Raw genomic sequence first — 6,000 nt, 5'->3', positions numbered from 1 at the left:
GTTTATTGCAAAGAATGTTTTTCATTCTGAACAGATAGAATCCACATAGAGTCATGTACTATACAATGTGGAAGCCGGCCCCTCGGCCCAACTTATGCATGTGGACCAAGTTGGCACACTGGGCTAGTCCCATTTTCCTGCATTTGGCTCATGTCCCTCTAAACTCTTCCTATTCATGTATCTATCCAACTGTCTTTTAAGTTGTAATCATATCTACTTCTGCAGCTTTCTCTAGCAGTTTATTCCAGCTATGGCCTACCCTTCGAGTGGAAAAAGGTGCCTCTGAGGTCCCTGGGAACTTCCTCCCTTCTCACCTTAAGCCTATGCCTTCTAGTTTTAGCATCTACTCTGAGGGAAAAAGAGTGCTCACTTTACCCATGGCCATAATGGTTTTGTAGATTGCAACATGGATCCTCAGATATCTAAGTTTCATAGATAAAGTCCCAGCTTATCCAGCAACTCCACAAGACCAGGTACCATCCCAGTGAATCACTTCTGCACCCATTCCAACTGAACTTGTCTATAGGAACTGAATAACATACTTACTTTAGCCAAATGACCAGAACTGCATACAGTACTCCAAGCATGGTCTCACCTACAAATTGTACAGCTGAATCATGATGTCCCAGTTTTGTACTCAATTCCCTTCCAAAGTGTGCCAAATGCCTTCTTCACCACCCTGTCCATCTGAACTGCCACTTTCAGAGAACTCTGCACTTGTACTCCTAGATTTCTCTGTTCCCTAACCACTTCCAGTGCTCTACCATTTACTGTGTAAATCCTGCCCTGGTTTGACATAATCGAAGTGCAACACCTCACACTTGTTAGAGTTAAATTCCATCTGCCAATCCTTGGCCCACCTTTCTAGATTTCATTGTAAACTGAGATATCTTTCCCCACTGTCCATTATACCAGCAATTTTGGGGTCATCTGCAAACTTACTAACAATGTTAACCACATTGCCATCCAAGTTGTTAATGCACATAACAACTAATAGTGGACCCCAGTACTGACCCCTGCAGCATTCATTTGGTGACAAGCCTCCAGTCAGAAAAATCACATCTCTTTGGCGTACATGCAATGTCGGTTTATCACATTTAAACATTTTTACTCAAAAATTCATTTGCAGCCACTAACTAAATGAACTGAACAATGGCTATGCACTGTTTCTGGTATTTGTTGCCATTAATTTCCATGGGGAGTTTACTTCTTCTACATTTCCTCTGTTGCTTCTATATGTCTCCACTGAGTGGAGTAAATTTCTCGTCATGATCTATACCCTTCATATCTATACTGTCCTGTGAATACCAACGTCAAATGCATTAACGTGAATCGTGCATAGAATCAGAGAGAGATACCACATGGAAATTGGTCCTTCAGACCACAAAGTCTACATTGGCCATCAACCACCCATTTAAACTAATCCTGCATCAATCCCATTTTCTCATCAAATCGCCCTCAGATGCTGCTACTCACTGATACACTAAGGGCAAGTTATAACAGTCAATTCGCCTGCCAACCTGCACATCTTTGGGAACATGTGACCATTCTGGCAGAACCTCACTCACACAGTCACAGGTAAACCCCACACAGATTACACTCAAGGCTAGGATTGAATGGAGGTCTCTGCTGCTGTTCTGGAATGATTTCCAGTTGGGTTAAGTTCCCATTGGATTGTCTCCAAGTTGTCAATTTAGCATTATCCTGTGAACTGTTTGATCTATTAAAATAGCTGTAATCCTGTCTTTCTAAAGGACCCAGTGAACCTGGACCATCAGGATCACCAGGACCATGTGGTTCTGAAGGTGCAAAGGGTGCTCCAGGACCTCCTGGTGGACCTACTCCATGCCCAAGAGGAACGCCAGGACCTCGAGGCCCAGAAGGTAGGAAAATACATTAAAGGATTAATCTCCAGTTGAATACTGAGTACCTGGCAACACCCTGCATTTTAAATGACAACATTTTGCTTTTCTGTTATTCATGCAAAATGCACCATTTAATGCCATTTCTGCATTGAATGTTGCTCGTGAAATTTTGTTCCAAATGAACCAAATTCCAAAAGCACAAATATGTGCAAGAATTGCAGCTTTCTGGGTTTTAGACTGGCATGCATGAGTCATTAACATTAGAGCCCATGTGTTCACGTGCGTTTACGCCCCCATGTTGCAGACTGCTTTTAGATGATTATGTATTCCCCATCCCCCAGAGAATCCAGTACAAAATCCTCCTCATGACCTACAAAGCCCTCCATAACCTGGCCCCATCCTACCAGACTGACCTCCTCCACAGACACACTCCCACCCGCAACCTCCGCTCTGCTGCTGCTAACCTCCTGTCCCCCCCCCATCCGGACCAAACTCAGATCCTGGGGGGACAGGGCTTTCTCCATCGCTGCTCCCACCATCTGGAACTCACTACCCCAAACCGTCAGAGACTCCTCCTCACTCACCACATTTAAAACATCACTGAAGTCTCACATGTTCAACACTGCCTTCAATCATTGACCGTCGCTCCACCTTATTCATCCTTTTCTGTTCGTTTATTTATTTATCTTTATGTTAGATCTAATATGCAAAGTGTCTTTGGGTTTCTAGAAAAGCGCTATATAAATGTAATGCATTATTATTATTATTATTGAGGTTCCCCTTATCCTGCCTCCTCCTCATGCACATGTCACTGATCAGAAGCAGAGTTCAGCAATCATATGTTACGACATCATTTTGCTTGTACAACAGAAGATTGATTTTCGCCACAATATGTTTTCAATTATAGACAATAGACAATAAGTGCAGGAGTAGGCCATTCGGCCCTTCGAGCCAGCACCGCCATTCAATGTGATCATGGCTGATCATTCACAATCAGTACCCCGCTCTTGCCTTCTCCCCATACCCCCTGACTACGCTATCTTTAAGAGCTCTATCTAGCTCTTTCTTGAAAGCATCCAGAGAATTGGCCTCCATGGCCTTCTGAGGCAGAGAATTCGACGGATTTACAACTTTCTGACTGAAAAAGTTCTTCCTCATCTCCGTTCTAAATGGCCTACCCCTTATTCTAAACTGTGGCCCCTGATTCTGGACTCCCCCAACATTGGGAACATGTTTCCTGCCTCTAATGTGTCCAATCCCTTAATAATCTTATATGTTTCAATAAGATCCCCTCTCATCCTTCTAAATTCCAGTGTATACAAGCCTAGTCGCTCCAGTCTTTCAACATACGACAGTCCCGCTATTCCGGGAATTAACCTAGTGAACCTACGCTGCACGCCCTCAATAGCAAGAATATCCTTCCTCAAATTTGGAGACCAAAACTGTACACAGTTCTCCAGGTGCAGTCTCACCAGGGCCCTGTACAATTGCAGAAGGACCTCTTTGCTCCTATACTCAACTCCTCTTGTCATAAAGGCCAACATGCCATTAGCTTTCTTTATCAGTATCAAAAGCTTGAGAATGCTTTGCCTTCAGCATCGTAGGAAAACATTGCATTAGTTAGGGGTTTGTACTTCAGGCAAGTGTTTTGGTTAAGCTTAGTTTAGTAGAAAAATACAGCGCGGAAACAGGCCCTTTGGCCCACGGAGTCCATGCCGACCGGTAATCACCCCTTACCCTAGCACTATCCTACACACTAGGGACAACTTACAATTTTTATCCAAGCCAATTAACCTGTAAACCTGCACGTCTTTGGAGTGTGGGGGAAACCGGAGCATACGAAAAAAACCCACAGAATCACGGGGAAAACGTACAAACTCCATACAGACAGCACCAGTAGTCTGGATGGAACCTGGGTCTCTGGCACTGGAAGGCAGCAACTCTACCGCTGCGCCACCGTGAGCTTTTATAATTTTCTGTGGTTCATCATATTTTTGCTTGGAATTGCACTGCATTTCAACATCTCATTATAAACACAAGTGGAAGCCTGCATTGCACTGCATTGAAATCTTGTTATTGAAGGCAAACTTTAACCTGCCGAGCTTTGAAAGGATTATCTGGCCGGCCTCAGAAACTGTATTGTGTGCTGAGGACATTAAATGTGCTCGCAGTTCAGCTCACAGGCAAAGAAATGACAGGATGTCTCTATTAGACCTGGCTGAACTTTGAAAGTAATTTGAAGATTATGAAAAACTTGAATCTCCTTCCAGTTTGAAAACATATTTTTGACTGATTGTTATATATGTGCATGCACAAAGGAATCAATTAACACTTTAATTGAAGCCAAGTATCGATCATAGACTTAATCATGGGAGTGTTTAGAGTATTATCCAACCATCAATTCTAACCCTGGTCATCGGAACCATGAACGATCTTGTAGTCTTGCTGGGTTGGCAAAATCTAATGCTGCTTCACGTTATCTCATTCATTTGTTGTTATCTTGTGTCTTATCACCATTTCCTGCTTGTATGAAAGGAAAAGAAGAAACCTGTCGAGTTTTATTAATTCTTGTTTTGATTTGCATGTTTGCATTTGTCTTTGACTAACATCATCACTTGAATCCGCACTACCACCTGCTGCTTCGTCTTTGCATTATGAACTCTCTCCAGGTCCGACAGGTGAGCACTCGAGTATATTGATTATTTGTGAATATTGATTTGCCCGATTAATCTTTTGTGTTTGCTTTATGTGAATATGTAAAGGATAACATGTGATACTCAGTATAACTTACTTATCCTTGTCCCTGTAGGGCCCCTTGTATTTACAGGCACATTGCAGGGTCTCTGGTACAAATGCTTACTGTGTAGAATTCCCCCTCCTGTCACCCCCTCCTGTGCAATGGCAAACCATGAGGTTTCTCTTTCAATAGGATTTTCTCTGTTACATCTCCTTCCCAAAATTGCCCCAAAACCACCATTACAGAATGATGCAATGCTCTATCGAGAAATCACTGTGGATTGGCTTATTCGTAAACCAAATTCTCTATTAGTGGTCTCACCAAAGTGAATGAATTTTGTGCTCACCTCATTCACTGTATAAAGGAGAGTTGGTTCAAACGCCCAGGCATTTTTGTGCTTGGCACACACCATCCCCGTGTCTCCATCATCTGGCCCCACCTTCTCCAGATAGTGAGAGGCAAAAGCTGAAGGAATGAAGTGTGGAGGCCAGGTCAATGGATATCGTAAAGGCGGAGATTGGTAGTTTTTTGATTTTTAACGAGTGTCAGGGGTTATGGGGAGAAGGCACAAGAAAGATAGATCGAGAGCAGAGCAGTTCCATGCTAGGCTGAGATGCATCCTGTCACAATACTTTCTAGAGAGTATCTGTGGAGGTTTGAGAGAATCTTCGCGGACACTCCGGACAAAAAGTCATTTGTCAGAATGCCTCGTCGCTGAGATTATTGTACAAGATCTGTGACTGTGAACAAAATATAACATAAGGCAGAAGATCCTTTTTAGCTTTGGAAGTCTGTCTACCTGATATGCCAAGCTCACCAAAGTCAGAACATACCACACCTGAGCCTCAGCCTTCAACGAATCACAAAACAACAAGAGATTTTATTTGAAAGGCATCTTTATCATTACAAGGCCGCCCGCAGGACCATCTTGAAGCAAACAAGATATAGTTTTCACTCTCTTTGCCACTGCTACGTCTCAACTTCTGGCCAGAGTAAGAGAGGCAGTAGGAGAATTGTGCTATCAAGCACTATCTTTACTCAAATCTTAATCTGTTTTATTTTCCCCACATTCCCATCAACCCCTCCGTGATTCCACCATTCACCCACACTCTAGGGACAACTGACACTCACAGGCCAATTAACCTACAAACCTAAACGTCTTTAGGATGTTGGGAAGAAACTGGAGCAACCAGGAGATACTGGTCACAGGAAGAATGTGCAAACTTCACACCGACAGCACATCAGGGGTCTGTCAGCACACTCCCCATTATCCCTCTCACCCTGACATGCCAATTAGAGTGCCGATTCTCACGTGACGGTTCATTGTACAGCAAACTCCCTAGAGCCCCAGATAGCTGCTCCATGCACTGGAAACCCCTTTCTCTTGGAGTCCTGAAC

The sequence above is a fragment of the Rhinoraja longicauda genome, chromosome 13 (assembly GCF_053455715.1).
Source record: "Rhinoraja longicauda isolate Sanriku21f chromosome 13, sRhiLon1.1, whole genome shotgun sequence".
Taxonomy (NCBI): Eukaryota; Metazoa; Chordata; class Chondrichthyes; order Rajiformes; family Arhynchobatidae; genus Rhinoraja; species Rhinoraja longicauda.
This window is presented reverse-complemented; position numbering follows the sequence as displayed.